This window comes from Protopterus annectens, chromosome 11.part0 (genome assembly GCF_019279795.1).
Source record: "Protopterus annectens isolate FY-2018-M chromosome 11.part0, PAN1.0, whole genome shotgun sequence".
Lineage (NCBI taxonomy): Eukaryota > Metazoa > Chordata > Ceratodontiformes > Protopteridae > Protopterus > Protopterus annectens.
Genome location: NC_056745.1, coordinates 1,397,636,247 through 1,397,653,187, shown reverse-complemented (window position 1 = coordinate 1,397,653,187; position 16,941 = coordinate 1,397,636,247). Strand labels below are relative to the sequence as shown.

Sequence of the window (16,941 nt, the reverse complement as noted above, 5' to 3'; positions counted from 1 at the left end):
CGACACCATATGATCGAATTTTTGAAAGTACAAATGTTTTAATGGACATTTCTGTACAGCACGGAATGGGAAGATTTCCGTTTTCTGCACTGTAGTGCGATCTCAGAGTTGGTATATTTAAAGAGTGGGGGGTGCAGGGGGGCTTGCTCCCCTTCTTAAAACGTTCAGATAGGTTATTTGTGTACTTTATTTTTTTATTAGATTTTCAAACTTTTAAAAGTTCGATCATATGGTGTCGACCATATGACAGTCGAACTTTTGAAAGTTCAGTTATCTAATATAGACCCGATTTATAATGGGAAGCAGTCCCAGATGAAACACAAAGATTGTGTATCCTTTTTCATCTCCTAAAACATATGCCATGGAAAACCTTCTCTGATCAGTTTGGAATTCCATTACAAGACCAGCACCTGCAAATGACTATACAATTCATTGGAGCAGTTACATTTCTTCACTATACTCTTGAAAGGCTAATCACTGTATTCATGAGATGCTGATACAAAATGATTGGCGATGAAATGGTTGAGCGTTTTACAGAAGGGAGTGTCAGGAATGATCCTGCAGTACTCACCTGATATGAAAGCTCTAGAAGCTTCTTTGTACTATTATACAACGACTTCTCATTAGTATTCAAAAATGCACATGCTGATTGGTCAGCCCAACCAGCATGCCCATTGCAAATTTAACATATACCAGTAGAAGTCTGTTCACTGATACACCATTGGGCAGCCAGACATTTCCATTGACATATGTTACAGGGGACATAGCAAAATATAAGAAAGATTGGGTATGTTCTGCAAAACTAAAGACTTAGAAACATACTTGAGTTTCTTTGTATTTCTACACTGTCCTGTAAATCTCAGCAGACTGTCATACCTCTGAACTGTCTGGATTTTCGTAGAATATTCTCTTTTTAAAAAAAAAAGTATTCTTTCAAGTCGCAAGGGATCGGTGTCCTCAAATAATGAGACATTTGAGGTTTAGGCTTCATATCCTTCAGAAAATGCACGCCAATATAACTCATATCATATGCATCCTCAACAGAATTTGATCATCCCAATACTTGGAACATTTAGCTGTAAACAAGAATCTGATGAAGCTCATCTAGCATCTGAGTGAAAGCACTTCAACTTTCAGGGCTAATTAACAACTACTGCTTTGCTAAGATAGGTCTAACACAGGCTCATTTTTTTTTTCAAATCCCCATAAAAGTTGGCTCTGTTTTAGTCATGGTCCTAATCAGCCAATGATTTTTATGTGTACTTTTTGTGTGTTTAACCCCAGGAAGCACCATAAAAGTGGAAAAGTGGTCTCTGTCCAACTTTTGATAGAAGATTAGAATATAATTGATAACTCTTTTAGCTTGCAAAAATGGGCTGTAAAGAAACAAGAGACTTGAATCAAAACAAGTTGGCAATCAAAGGGTATGAATCCATCCACTTGACCCTTAACCCATTACATTTTTATCCTTCAACAGTTTCTGTAATGAAAGCAAACTTAACCTTTTTACAATGTTTGTATATTTATTGCTTGTGGATTAAGACAGAAAAAAACAGGATTACTGCTTGTATTTACTTGAAAACCAAGTACAAATTCAGATATAGACAAATATAAAGCAAAGGTGCTGGGAATCCAGTTGTGGTGAGGAACAACCAACTAAATTTGAAGGATTCTAGAAACCTTATGCAAATTAGTAAGGAAGTGCAAACAATCTGAGAACTTCAATTACAGCCAATTCGAAGGCTAATTGTGAAAACCATATGCAAATTAGTACCAAGGAAGCTCAGCCAGTTGGGACACTTCATTTACATAGGTTGGTACATAGGTTGGTACTAGGCTATCAGCCCTAGGGCCTATACAAGCCTAGCCATAACAATTCCCTGGCTATTTCTTACCACTCTATTTAGCTAATTAAAAGACTAATATGAAAATAAGTCAGAAAAAATGCTCCTCCCACACCCATTTACTGAAATTAGGATAAAAGAGCAATGCCTTACTAGAAGTTTTGCTTGATCTGATGAAGTCTATAAGATGAAAGCACTAATCCAAATAACACTTCTTTAAATGAATGCTGATTCAAGGCGAGTAATTTCAAAGATTTAAAGGGATTTAAAGCAAAAGCTTTGAAATTTCTGGATGGAAGTCGAGGCTCACTCTCCTTTCTGAACCACAATCTGCTTTCAGGCTACTCCCTTTAGCATTTACTCTTTTCATCCTGGCTGGGGTCTCTTGACTCTCCAGTGTTGGTTTACATTGGATTGTGTTGCTCCAGCCACTTAGAACCTTTACTTTTATAACTGAAAGCAAAGAGTGTGGTGCCAATATAGTATATGAAGATGTTTTGTTAATGTGTTTATAAATGCAAGCAACCAAAACAATGCTGCCTCAAAGTCAAAATTGTAAATTGAAAAGTGCATTATTATGTTTTGTTATAATGTAGAAATGTTTAGAGAAAATGCAAAGGCATGCATTTATTTACTGTCTACATCAAAAGAAAAAAAATTCTTTTGCTGCTGAAAAGGGGGCTGTGATGTCTGTGTATGCATTTAAAATATTGGTGCCTTTAGCCTTATTCAGAGTCCTGTATGTATGCCATGTTGTCTGGCTTTCTTATACACTGTTGTATAGTCAAAAAGTAATAGTGATGGAGCTGGAGAGCTGCCTGACACCAGCATCACGTCTCTTGTATTATCTCCTAATCTCATATTTTTTGAATTCCAAATGTTACATTGGTTACACCTTCATTTCTCCATGATATGATGTTAATTCATATCATGCCCAAACTCCTGCTTGGCTCTACATAGAGCAGCTCCAGCTCTTCTAATTTCTAGACAAACGTGTTTTCTTCTCTCCCACACACCCTTGGGATAGATTTCTTTTTTTTTACTACTAGCATTTTGTTGTTCCTCCCTTGGTTTAATTTCTTCAAATGCTTAGTTTTATTACATACCTTGATAGGAATGAACATTATTCCTATGTCAGGGCATAATTGAAGTTCATGAAATTAGTACTGTTTCAGTCTTTTATCTAAAACTGTATTTCTCTGTATGACCTCCATAGTGGTCCATGATACTCCAGGAATGCTCTGCTTACAGCTTGCTAGTGTGGGAGCATTACTTCTTTAAGTCAGGACTATTTCCCTTAAAGATACACCACGGTATTCTGTTGTATCCATCAGTGTTCTCTCTCATTCTACTCCAAGTGGTCCATTCCAGGTATTATCCAAATCACCAGTCCATTTCCAGCTCTGTTGCCATCAGTTCTACTTTCCCATTTGATATTTCACACACGTGTTGCTGTGGCGGAAGTGTAGGACTTTGCATTTGTCTTTACAAAAACTCACCTGTGAACTTTTACCTACTTTGACAAGTTGTCCAAATCCATCTTTAGACTCCTTCCATTCTACACTACAGCACCTGTCTTTTTGTCATCATCACAAATGCCATAGGACTTATGGCAGCCTTCATTCAGGTAATCCCTTACACCAGGCTGTACATGAGAATACTCCAGTGGACAGTGAGGGTTCAGTGATGCCAAATGAAAAATGCATGAGAAAAAAAAATGTTCTTGTGGATAGTCCTGGAATAACTAAATTCAGGAACTCCCTTTGATTAACCAAATCCAGAGACCCACTTTGACCATGGGCATGTCCTCACTAGGTGGAGCATTTCCTGAATAGGATGATATAATGGACATGGACCACAGATGAGGCCTGGTTGCACATAAATGTCTTGTTTTCATTGCAGGCTTTTCAAGACCTTCTCCCCCAAGAGTCTGAGTCCATCCACTCCAACAATGACAGTGGCATAATACCTTAAACATGGGGGATCCTGTTCATTCCCCTTTGCCAAGAAGCTTTGCAGGTATGGAAATGGGCTGTCTCTTTACATTACTTTCTTATAGCAATGTCCATGCCAGGAACATCAAGTGTGATTGTCGACAGGTTGAGCAAATATATTCTACCACACAAATGGTCTTTCAATAGATGGGCACCCTAAAACTTTTTCACAAATGGGAGAAGCCCTGTGATTTCTTTGCTTCCCCTTCCAGCAACAAATGCAATAAGTTCTTGTCTATCATCCAAAAAGAGTACTATCCAGTGAGAAATGCATTCACTCACATTTGGCCATTAGGGCTGCTTTATGCATTTCTTCCAGTACCACTCGTACCAAGATTTCTGCAGAAAGCCAAGATAATTTTCATAGCCCCATTCTGGCAATGACAAATTTGGTCTGCCCTACTTTTGCCACTCCTAAGAAAACCTCTTTGATCCCTTTGGTTAACTGCTTAGTTTCTCCAATTCCAGTGATGGTCACAGACCCTGCATTCTCTCTATAAAAGACAGATTTGATTACAACCTCTCAAAAACATTGACTAGGAGGATTTACAGATGCAAATGAGCAAAGTTTTCCTTATGGACAAACAAAGTGTTGATCCCATTTTGGCCCCAGTTTCACTTACACTAACCACGTTGTCAGAAATTCTTCATAAGAGAACTAGGTACACCTCCATCAAAGTTCATCATTGTATAAATTCCCATTGATTGTGTTTCCACATCTTTTTCTTTCAGCTGCTCCCGTTAGGGGTTGCCACAGCGGATCATCTGTTTCCATTTCTTACTGTCATCTTCATCCTGCTCTGTCACACCAACCACCTGCATGTCCTCTCTCACCACATCCATAAACCTTATCTTAGGCCTTCCTCTTTTCCTGTTACCTGGCAGCTTCATCCTTAGCATCTTTTTCCCAGTATACTCTGCATCCCTTCTCAACTCATGTCCAAACCAACATAATTTTGCCTCTCTGACTTTGTGTCCAAACCTTCCAACCTGGGCTGACCCTCTAATATACTTATTCCTAATCCTGTCCACCCTTGTCACACCCAATGCAAATCTTAACATCTTTAACTCTGCCACATCCAGCTCTGACTCCTGCCTTTTTGTCAATGCCACTGTCTCCAACCCATATAACATAGCTGGTCTCACTGCCCTCTTATAGATCTTCCCTTTCACTCTTACTGGTACTCGTCTGTCACAAATAACTCCTGACACTCTTCTCCACCCACACCATCCTGCCTGCACTCTCTTCTTCAGCTCTCTTTTACACTCATCATTACTCTGAACTGTTGATCCTTAGTATATAAACCTCATCCACCTTTGCTACCTCTACTCCCTGCATCCTCACCATTCCTCTATCCTCCCTCTCATTCACACACATATTCTGTCTTAGTCCTGCTGACCTTCATTCCTCTTCTCTCTAGAGCATATCTTCATCTTTCCAGGGTCTTCTCCACCTTTTCCCTACTCTCACTACAGATCACAATGTCATCTGCAAACATCATTGTCCACGGGGACTCCTGTCTGATCCCGTCTGGCAACCTGTCCATCACCATTGCAAATAAGAAAGGGCTCAGAGCTGATCCTTGATGTAATCCCACCTCCACCTTAAATGCATCCGTCATTCCCATCGCAGACCTCACCACTGTCACTACCCTCGTACATATCTTGTACCACTCTTACATACTTCTCTGACACTCCTGACTTCCTCATAAAATACCACAACTCCTCTCTAGACACCCTGTCATATGCTTTCTGTAAGTCCACAAAGACACAGTGCATCTCCTTTTGGCCTTCTCTGTACTTCTCCATCAACACACTCAGAGCAAACATCTCATCTGTAGTGCTCTTTCCTGGCATAAAACCATACTGCTGATCACTAATCATCACCTCCCTTCTTAGCCTAGCTTCCACTACTCTTTCCCATAACTTCATGCTGTGACTGATCAATTTAATCCCTCTGTAGTTACTACAGCACTGCACATCACCCTTATTCTTAAAAATCGATACCAAAACACTTTTTCTCCATTCCTCAGGCTTCCTCTCACTTTTCAAGATTTCATTAAACAATCTAGTTAAAAACTCCACTGCCATTTCACCTAAACACCTCCATGCTTCCACAGGTATGTCATCTGGACCAACAGCCTTTCCGTTCTTCATCCTCTTCATAGCTATCCTTACTTCCTCCTTGCTAATCCACTGCACTTCATGATTCACTATCTGCACATCATCCAACCTTCTCTCCCTCTCATTCTCTTTGTTCATCAGCCCCTCAAAGTACGCTTTCCATCTGCTCAACACACTCTCCTCGCTTGTGAGTACGTTTCCCTCATTATCCTTTATCACCCTTACCTGCTGCACATCTTTACTAGCTCGGCCCCTCTGTCTAGCCAATCAGTATACATCCTCTTCTCCCTCCTTAGTGTCCAACCTATCATACAACTCTTCATACGCCTTATCCTCAGCCTTCGCCACCTCTCTCTTTGCCATGCACCTCATTTCCTTATACTCCTGTCTACTTTCTTCATCTCTCTGACAATCCCACTTCTTCTTTGCCAACCTCTTTCTCTGTATACTCTACCACCAGGTCTCCTTGTCCTCCTTTCTCTTTCCAGATGTCACACCAAACACCTTTCTAGCCATCTCCCTTACTAGCTCTGCTGTGGTTACCCAGCTATTCAGTAACTCTGCACTGCCACCCAGTGCCTGTCTTAACTCTTCCCTGAACTCCACCTCACAATTAACCTTTTTCAATTTCCACCATTTGATCCTTGGTGCAGCCCTCACACTCATCCTCCTCCTCTTCTTGATCACCAATATCATCCTACAAACCACCTTCCTATGCTGCCTAACTACACTTTCCCCTGCCACCATTTTACAACCTCCAATCTCCTTCAGGATGGCCCTTCTACATAAGATATAATCTACCTGTGTGCATCTTCCTCCACTCTTGTATGTCACCCAATGTTCCTCCCTCTTGTTAAAATACGTATTCACCACAGCCATGTCCATCCTTTTCGCAAAATCCACTGCCATCTGACCTTCTGCATTCCTTTGCTTAACACCATACCTACCCATCACTTTCTCATCTCCTCTGTTCCTTTCACCAACATGCCCATTGAAATCTGCTCCAATCACCACGCTCTCACCCTTTGGTACAGGCATCACCACTTCATCCATCGCACACCAAACTTGTGGAGCATATGCACTAACAACATTCATCATTACACCATCAATTTCCAGCTTCATAAACATCACTCTCTCCGACACTCTTTACACCTCCAAAACACTCTTAGCATACTGTTCCTTCAGGATAACCCCCTACGCCATTTCTCTTCCCAGCCACACCATGATGAAACAATTTGAACCCACCTCAGATACACCTAGCACTGCTCCCCTTCCATCTGGTCTCTTGTACACACAATATACCAACTTTCCTTCTGCCCATCATATCAGCTAGCTCTCTCCCTATACCAGTCATACTGCCAGCATTCAAAGTTCTGACCCTCACTACCACAGTCCTAGCATTTACCTGCCTTCAGGCTTGCCTTCACCCTCTTCTCCTCCTTTGGCTAACAGTAGCCCAATTTCCGCCAGCACCCTGTTGGCCAACAGCACTGGTGGCGGTCGTTAACCCGGGCCTCGACCGATCCAGTATGTATATCTGTACAGCTGTCTGAATGTATGATTGTGTTTCACATCTGTGGGAACTAATCCCTGTTATGCCTAATGCTGCAACACAAGTCAATTTTAATCGATCATTAAACTTACCTTTGCTTTTCACAAAATATTCTAACAAAGGAGAATGTAGACTTCACTGCTTGGTTGTACACAGACAAATCAGATTTTATCTTCAGAGGATTAACAGTTTCAGAAACGTTGACCAATAAATGAAAAATAAAAAGTGTTTTTCTTCTTTTCTAGACTGAAAAAAAGTCAAAATGGGACCAAAGTTTCAGTATCAAAGTTATCAGACTGTATCACTATTTGCTATAACTTCAGTAATAAATCCATGCCTGCCAAATCAAGAGCGCACACTGTTGGACCTCAGGCAACCTCAGTGACTTCCAAAATTAACCCTTTGATGAAAATGGGGCAGCAACTACATGGTCTACTTTACATATGTTTGTAAAATGATGCAGTCTCGATACTCTGCTCAGGTCTAGAGCAGCATTTGGTGGTTTCACTTCTTAGTAGTTATTTTATCTTAGCACCTCTTAAGGTCTGCTGGGGATTTTGTCCATTGGTTTCTAGTGTCCAGACAGAACCAACCTAAGTATGTAAGTTATGTACTTAACAATATGTCACTGTATATGTCAAGACATTGGAAGCATCCTGACCATCTATACCCGTACTGAAGGCCTATAATTGAATTGTCCATACTGTGAGGTCATCTGTTGCCAGTTTTTCTACCTTTGCATATCAGAATGGTTTCACTCGACTTAGTTATCCAAGAGTAGTACATTGAGACAAGTGGAGAACTATGAGCTGTCCAGAGATTTTGCTGTTGCAGTAAAATAGGCACCTTTGGTGACCAGTCCATTGATTTCCAGTGTCTTGACAGATAGCAATTAAATCTAACATTTTGTTAAAAGCTTAACTTGTATTTTGCTGTAGAATATCTTTTTTTCTTAGCTCAAATATATCTTTGGTCCTCAGCTCCGAAGGCATTTTACTTCGTTCCAATCCTTAAATAAGTTTTTTTTGTAGTTGTCTGTAGAGGGATGAGGCTATTAAATGGGGCACCAACTGACCTTGTTATAGGTCTGCCTCCTTAGATGTAGATATAACTGATGAGAAGATATTTATCTTTTAGCAGTTGCATGAAACATGCAGGCCATGATAAATCACAAAACACACTGAAAACTCATTAAATTTTTTACTAGCATTATACTGCAAAGCTCTTTTTTTCTGTTTTTTTGGTGAAAAGATCTGTAAAGAATTGGTATATTGTTAAAGAAAATGTGGAAGATAACCACAAGACAATCAGTTATGCAGTTAAACCAGTTATTTAAAATTGTGCCACAAGATATTTGTGTATGTGACACTGGGTAATCAAACCGTGCTGCTTGTGCTAGAAATATACTAAAGGGGGGTTACAGTTTATATATGTTCATTAGGATGTGTGCTACTTGAAGAGTGCAAAATATTTTGCTGCTTCATTACTGACGTATGGTTATATTTCTAGAAGGAGCCACTAACAGTAGTAAGGTGCTGCATGGACATTATAGTAAGTATGCTAGGCCTCCTGGCCTAGTTTTGCAATAACCATCTCCCATCATACCTCTCAAATGCCCAGAGATTCACTAAATGTTCAGATTTTTGCATTATATTTTTGGTCACTTCCACGTAAAACTTGTGGTTTTCTGGCAGATCACTGGGATGATCTGAGGATTGAAGTTACTAATTAATGACATGAGTTTCAGACTTCATAACCTTCAGAAAATGCATGCTAAGACACATCCTGATCTATCAGCTTTTTTAAGTGCATAAGAGCAATATTTAAAGTCTACCCTATTTGTTGGGCCTTTGTCCCCCCATTATGTCAGGCTTTGCTAAGATTACTTGTGCTAAGAGGTATATCTCCCACCTAAACTGTTTTGAGAATATGATTACCCTGTCATTTGTGTTTTTATTTATTTATTGATTGGGGTAGAATGGCGTTCGTGCTTTGGGACACATATCCATAGTCAATCATATTAGCTAACTGATTAATTTAATGTCCTTTTTAAGAAGGGGTGTTTGTCTGGTACCCCACCAGAATTCTTACCTAGCTAATTCTGAAGGAGAGAGGGTAAGGGAGTAACCAGATCCATTACACATGCAGTTTTTGTTTGTCTTTCGGCTTTTCCTGGTTAGGGGTCACCACAGCGGAATTGAGAAATAGTTTGCAGATACGGTTGCAGTGACACAAACATCTTACATTATGTTATCCATTTCAGAAACTTTAATCTAGTAAAATAATATAGAGCTCAGTACTTGTACATTGTAGTCATATGACATATTAGGTGTGCTAAGCACAAGTCTACAGTGAGGACTATTAAACATACCAGATAAATAACAGTTGTCTGAGATGAGGCAGCTTGTTTTAAGCATTGCCATCATGTACCTGACCTTTATCACAGCTTTTAGGAAACTGTATGTGCAGCATTCTGTTTCCAACATGAATCTGGAATACAGCCTTGAGTAGAATAGATGCTGGATTAATATTTGCATTGCAGGACCAATAATGTCTTTTCCTCTGAAGTGTCTAAAAGGCAATTTTACCATGCTAAGTGTGAATGTCACATATAGTACAGATACACAAAAGTACGTCATGCAACAGCCCAGCAGGCCAGGTGAGGTGGGATGTAAATATAGCCGCTTTAATGAGGACACTGATGTGTACGCAAAGGCTGCAAGGCAATTCAGACTAGCCAGTTTGGATCTGGCTGAGTGTGGACAAACACAGGCTGAGCTTCATAGACATGCTCTGTACTTCAGCATAAGGCTTGCTCAGCTAGGTGACACTTTCTTTGCAAATGACACAAATTATATTCTGTTGAAGTCCTCACATGAAAGAAAAGACAAAACTACGTATTTATTTATTGACATTTGATTACTGGCAAAGTCTGACTGGGTAGAAGCCCATTTTCAGTGAAGGCCTGGGGAGAAATGTCAAATTATTACAAAATATTTTAAGAACAATGATTTCACAATCTTCAAAAATGAAATAACATCTGCAGTTTAAATAATTATAACAAATTAGACATAATATAAAAACGTTGATTAAGAATTGTTATAAGGTATATGACAATCATTTAATATTTAGAGAAAATTTAGACAGTTTGTAGAGAAATAAAGGTAAGTTAATCTAATACCAGTATGAATTGCAATATGAACTGAGGGAAAAACAGGCTTGTGTATATTTGAAGAGAAAGTTGGGGAAGAGAATTTGATAGCAATAAGGAAGTAAGTGAAGAAGGGAGATAGGAGAGAGGGATAGACTCATGGCAGTCAGACGTTAATGTAAAGACAGGACAGCATAATCTCAGCCTATGCCCCACAGCAGGGTTGCAATATGAGGAAAAAAGGGCATTCAGGCAGCAGTTGCATGGCCTACCAGATAAGTCACGATAACATTAATTGGTGTTGATAATGTGGGACCTGAACACTTGTTTTGGGTCAGACAGGACAGGAACTATAGGTTAGAGAAGGCTCTAAGTTTAACAGAAATTGAAGATCTGGAATTTGTGTGGAGAGAAAACAAAAGAGTTCAATGAAATACTTGGAGCACTAGCACCTCAGGAAGAAGAGGAAAAGAAGAAAGGCAGCATCTCAAAACAGCATTTGTGAAGACTATGGAACAGATATGTGGCCGAGCAAGGTATAGGAATACTGTACATAAGGAAAGCTGATGATGAAATGCATAAGTCTGGGAACATATTAAAAGACATCAAGGCAGTAAAAAGTGATAGAAAAGATGGAATCCATTCCAAGAAGTAACACCGACTGGCTAACAAAAAGGCTAAGACATTAGAGGTGCACTCTACAAGCTTCTGGATAGTGACTCAACAGTTGACACAAGCTGTATCAAATTGCAAGGCAAATACACAAAGACAAAGAAGATAGTCATCAGACATCATTCATAAGGGATGCCAGCAACAACCTGTTCAGAATTCTACAGGACATCAAAGACAGTTTGAAGGAATACTTCCAGTAGGATCTGCTTAAAGGAAAACCCAACAGAAGTAAGGAGCAAACTAAGAGAAGTCTGTTTTTTAATTTATTTGCAGAAAACTGGAGAAATCCTACCTTAGTGTACAGACACATAGATGAGCAATTTTATATATATATATATATATATATATATATATATATATATATATATATATATATATATATATATATATATATATATATATATATATATATATATATATATATATATATTCTTATTATTAAAACATGTATTGCTGGAGATCTTTTTTATTACTGCCTATTTTAAGAAGTATGTAATATCCAGTAAGACTTAAATGCAAAAAAAAAAGACTAGCTGTTTTGGAAAGTAGTGCATTTTTAATTGTATACACAACAAGATGTTTAACAATCAAATCTATGAGGTGCAATTGTTAATGTTGCCTCCCAGCAAAGAGGTTCTTCGGTTCAATTCTCTGCTGGGGTGCCTACTGTATGGAGTCTGCATGTTCTCGTTGAATTTGCCTAGGTTTCCTCCGGGTATTCCAGTCTCCTCCCACGTTCCAGAGACATGTGTCTGGAATGTTTATCCCTGGGCCTCTACTGAAAATAGGGTCTGTCCTAGTTGGACTTTCCCAGTCAACAAATGTTAAATAAATAAAGAAAAAGAAATCTGTCCGGTGAGATGGTATACCACTCAAATTTTGGCAGGCCTCCAGTCAATAGTTTGACCCTTTCATAACTAAGTTGTCCATTCTGTGGCATATGACCTTAACATACATTATTTTTATTCTAAAAGAATATGGATTGCAATCCTTTTACCATAATAAATGTTATTTACTATATTGTAGTTGAAGTAGTTAGCAATAGAATAATTTCAGTTCTGTTTATATCATGTCTGACATGGACCACCTAGGACTCATCTGGTGATGCACGAGTATCATTGGCCTCCACAGTTCATCCTTTGCTATGGTGATCCTTTACAGTAAGTTATTTGCTGTAGCTGTTTACTGATGCCTATTATTTGAGCATACTGTCTTTAAATATGCGTAATTGAAGTACCTCCTCATTATTTAACTGCTGCCTCATTATTTAACTGCTGTTGGGCATGTCTAGATCATACTTTTTTTGTTTGTTTAATGTTGCAGTTTAATTTAGCGCTGTCTTATTATTTGAGCATATTGTCTCAAACATGCTTAATTGAAGTTTGCCTCATTAACTGTTGCCTCATTAGGGCTCGTCTAGAGTGTACTGTTTTGCATTTGTTTAAAATAAGTGTATAATATAGTGCTGTTTTATTACTTGAGTGCTTTGTCTTAGACATGCTTAATTGAAGCTTGCCTCATAATTTAACTGTAGCCTCATTATTAACTGTTTTTGGGCGTGTCTTGAGTGTACTGTTTTGCATTAGCTTAATGTAGTGCTGCCTCTTTATTTAGAGCATACTATTTTTAGTATACTTACTTGTAGTGCAGCTGCACTATTTATATGTATTGGGCTCATCATGAACTAGATCCTGTGTCCAGATAATAAAATACAAATCGCGATAGTACATGTTAGTGAAACTTTTCGCAAAATCACATACAGGGCTACTAAAGGACTTATGAGAGTGATTTAAACACTCCTGCAACTTTAGAATCTGTTTGGGCCTGCATTCATAGCTTCAGAGGACTCTGAGGCCCATTAAAACACATACAGATGTTACTGCAACACTGTCGACCATTTTAAACTGCAAATATATGCTAATATTGTTATTAGAGGTCGGCATTCAATCAAGTGTCTCCCTACTGTTTAGATCAGCTTAGACTACATACTGGGTCTAGAGTGTACTGAAGTTTTACTCTTTCAGTATTGCCTCACTAATACAATACATTCGGCTTACACTCCAAGGTTGTAATAACACCTATCCCTGTAAGCGCCATATAAAATTTAGTGTTTTGGTTCTTGGTAACCTGCCTAAGATGACCTCCATATTATCCCCACCCCTGCTTCTATGAGTACAGGGGCAATTGTAATGTGTGCTGGGGTGTTGGTCATATGAAAGTAAGCAGTGAGTTGTCTTTAAATGGCTGTTTGTATAACAATCCATATAAACTGTATCTCCAGCATATTGCCTTCTGATGTAAATCTTATGATGTAAATGGATGTATTTGTCTTACTTGAAGTGCATGCAGATAATTGCTCCTGACACATTGTTTTATATATCCAGTCTCACTCTGCAACCTCCTTCTCACCTACTGCCTACCCTCCACTTCACACTCCCTACCACCCTCCTCACCGACATTTTCTCACTGACACCTCACCTGCACAACTCCAGGCCTAACTAACTTTACTCTTATTCTTCTATTCTTCCTCTAAGTAGTGTAGTCCACCTTGCAAGACCCCTCAGCTGCCCAGTCATTGGTCCACTGTACTAAGTAAACTGAAATAGAATCAGACTACCAAAAAGGGAACCCACTACTGCTTCCCACTGAAGTCTCAAGTAACTGGACACTTAATAAAGTAGACATTAAGTACATAATTTAGTGTTTTGCCAGCTGATACTATAGAATAAATCTGAGCCCCTCTCAACCAGTGGTTTCTCATGCATTACTTAGCTCCCTAGGTGACCCACTCCTGTCACACAAATATCTTAACTATAACTCCTAGCCTTCCACTCTGCTACCCCTCTCTATATTTTTCTTAGCTTGCACTCACTCCCATGGCTTCATACTTTAATGTTATAGCCATTAATTGCAGCTATAAGAGAACAACTCAGTCTATTTCTGTGCTACACTCTCACCCCCCATACTCTCTATGCATCTTAAATAAACCTCCTTTCCAATACTCCCTTCTCGCCTCACTCTCAGCCACAGTGTACTCTCTAGACTACTCCTCTCTAACTTTCCAGGCAATTGATTTTACCTGACTTACCTCTTTCTGATTATTTTCCCTTTCTCCTAGCCCTTCCATACCAGGCTCAACCTGCTGGGGCTCACTCTGCTCCTTTACCCTACCCCCATTCCCACCCACCCCTAGAACAATTGCACTTATAGTTAAGGACCACACCCTAATCACTGCTCAGATCCTCCCACAATCCATTTATCCTATCACACTGCACCTTGTTTCTCCCTACAGAGACACACGCAACACCCCCACAGTACAAAACTAATCTTAGTATTAAATAAATACACCTTACACACCCTACTGTTTTTCAACCCACAAACAATGTTCTACACAATAAACACACACCTACTAAACACACTAATCTATCCCTTCACAATTTCTGCTCTACTTATTCTTTTATTGCTCACTACCTACCATACTCAACTTAATGACAACACCCCATCCCCATGGCAAACAGAAGCAATAGGCAATCCAGAAAAATAATAAATTTCCCCATACCACCATGCGACCTAATCTCCTCCCATGCCATCTCTTTCCTACACAATCAGCATTTAGATAAACAAGAATCCCATTCCTCTCAGACATGCTAAAATAATTTGTAAGCTTAATAAACTCTACCTACACCTACTTAAAGCACTTTCATGCAGTGGTAATATCCACCCTAATCCAGGAACCCACTACATCAACCAATCCAAACTTTGATCAGTTAAATCCTCTATACCACAGACAAACCTCCTCTCTCCTCTTCCTAAACCTGAATGTAGACCTTCATGCCCTATTAGCCCTATATAAACCAGAGATCATTTTGCTAACAAACATGGCTAAAACCAGAACACCACAATAATGAGAGTGCAGCTCCTGGTTACAATATTATACATAGAGATAGAGTGGTAAAAAGGGAGGGGGTGGCAATACTATTCCAAAGCCATCTCAACATTGAACTACATGATGGTAATCCCCCTGAAGTCAATGTAAAACTAATCTTTGCTAAATTAAAACTAAACCCCAACAACATATTAATATTGTGGATTTATGTAAAATAAAGTTTTGGTATAATTTTCGTGGTGTTGGTCTACTTCTTCTGCTATCTATTAATATTGTAGGCAGTTATATCCCACCAGGTAATATTACTACAATGGAAAACCTACTAGACTGCATTTCAAACTCTCTCCCACAAGAAACCATACTATTAGGTGACTTTAGTATTGGCTGGCTTAACTGCTCCAGAGACAACCCTTCTACCTACATTAACCTACATGGGTTGACCCAACTAATCTCACCCTTCACTAGAATCGACAAATCATCCCACCGCAAGTCCATTCTTGATTGGATTATAATATCTGACCCCTCTCTTGCTTACAAATCTGGTTGCCTACCTGATTAATTGACCATCAACCAACCTATCTAATTAGAAATAGATCCCAACATATCAGCCAGACTATCTTCGGAGTTGTAAGAAATAAAAATACCTTTATATCTGATAAATTCATCACTGCACTGAAATCTTATAACTGGATTCCCTAAAGTAACTGTTTTTCGATGAAGCTGTGCAGTACTTTAACTCAACCTTCTTTCAAATCTTAAACTATCACTCACCCTGCAGAACCATTAGAATAAAAGCAAAATATGCCTCATGGCTAACTAAAGAAACTAAAACTAAAATGAAAGAACGAGATAAGGTTTGGATACAATTCCCCAAAAACAAAACCATTACTATGAGACAAAACTACTTAGAACTCCGTAACAAAACCAAAATAAAAATTAAACTTGACATAGATAAACTTACTAAGCTGGGCATAAATCCCTACGTCACTCAATGGGTTGCCAACTGGCTTGCTGACAGAACCCAGACTATAAAAGTAGCCAACTCCAAATCCAGCTCCAGACAGGTGACAAGTGGAGTACCTCAGGGTTCAGTCCTGGGACTGCTCTTGTTTGGCATCTAATTCTCTGAAGTACAGACCAACACTAAGGGAATCCGGCTAACAAATTTCACAGATGACTGCAAACTGGGAGCCATTATTGAATCCCCATATGATGTGGATATTCTACAAAAGGGCTTTACAGAAACAGATGCTTGGTGCCAGAGCCATGGGCTCAAGCTTAATGCCAAGAAATGTATAGTTATCCCCTTTGGGAAAAAGCATGTACCTATGAATTACCACATAGGTGGCAGTACACTAAACATCGAAAGTGTGATGAGAGACTTAGGGACACAGGTGGACAGTGGTCTCTCCTTTGATAACCACATAGCTACAGCAGTCAGGAAATCCTATGTGGCACACCTCATCACTAAGGACTTTTTATCCTTAAAAAAGGAGGTCATTGTCCCACTATACTCCTCTCTCATTAGACCCATTATAGAGTACAATGTCCCGTTTTGGCATGTACCTCAAGACATCTGCAGAAGCTGGAAAGAATGCAGAAATACCTCACTAAAAGAACCACAGGCATAAAGCAGTTGCCCTATGCTGACCATCTAAAAAAACTCCAGCTATACTCTGTGGCATATCGTCTACTCAGAGGCGATCTCTGCTTAACAT

At 39.2% G+C, this 16,941-nt stretch overlaps 1 protein-coding gene across 10 annotated transcripts in view; it reads left to right on the top strand.

Annotated features, from left to right (window-relative positions):
* Positions 1-16,941, top strand: part of LOC122815864 (F-actin-monooxygenase MICAL2-like) — a gene marked incomplete at its 3' end in the record, with an annotated part of 2,588,394 nt that overhangs the window by 2,200,277 nt on the left and 371,176 nt on the right.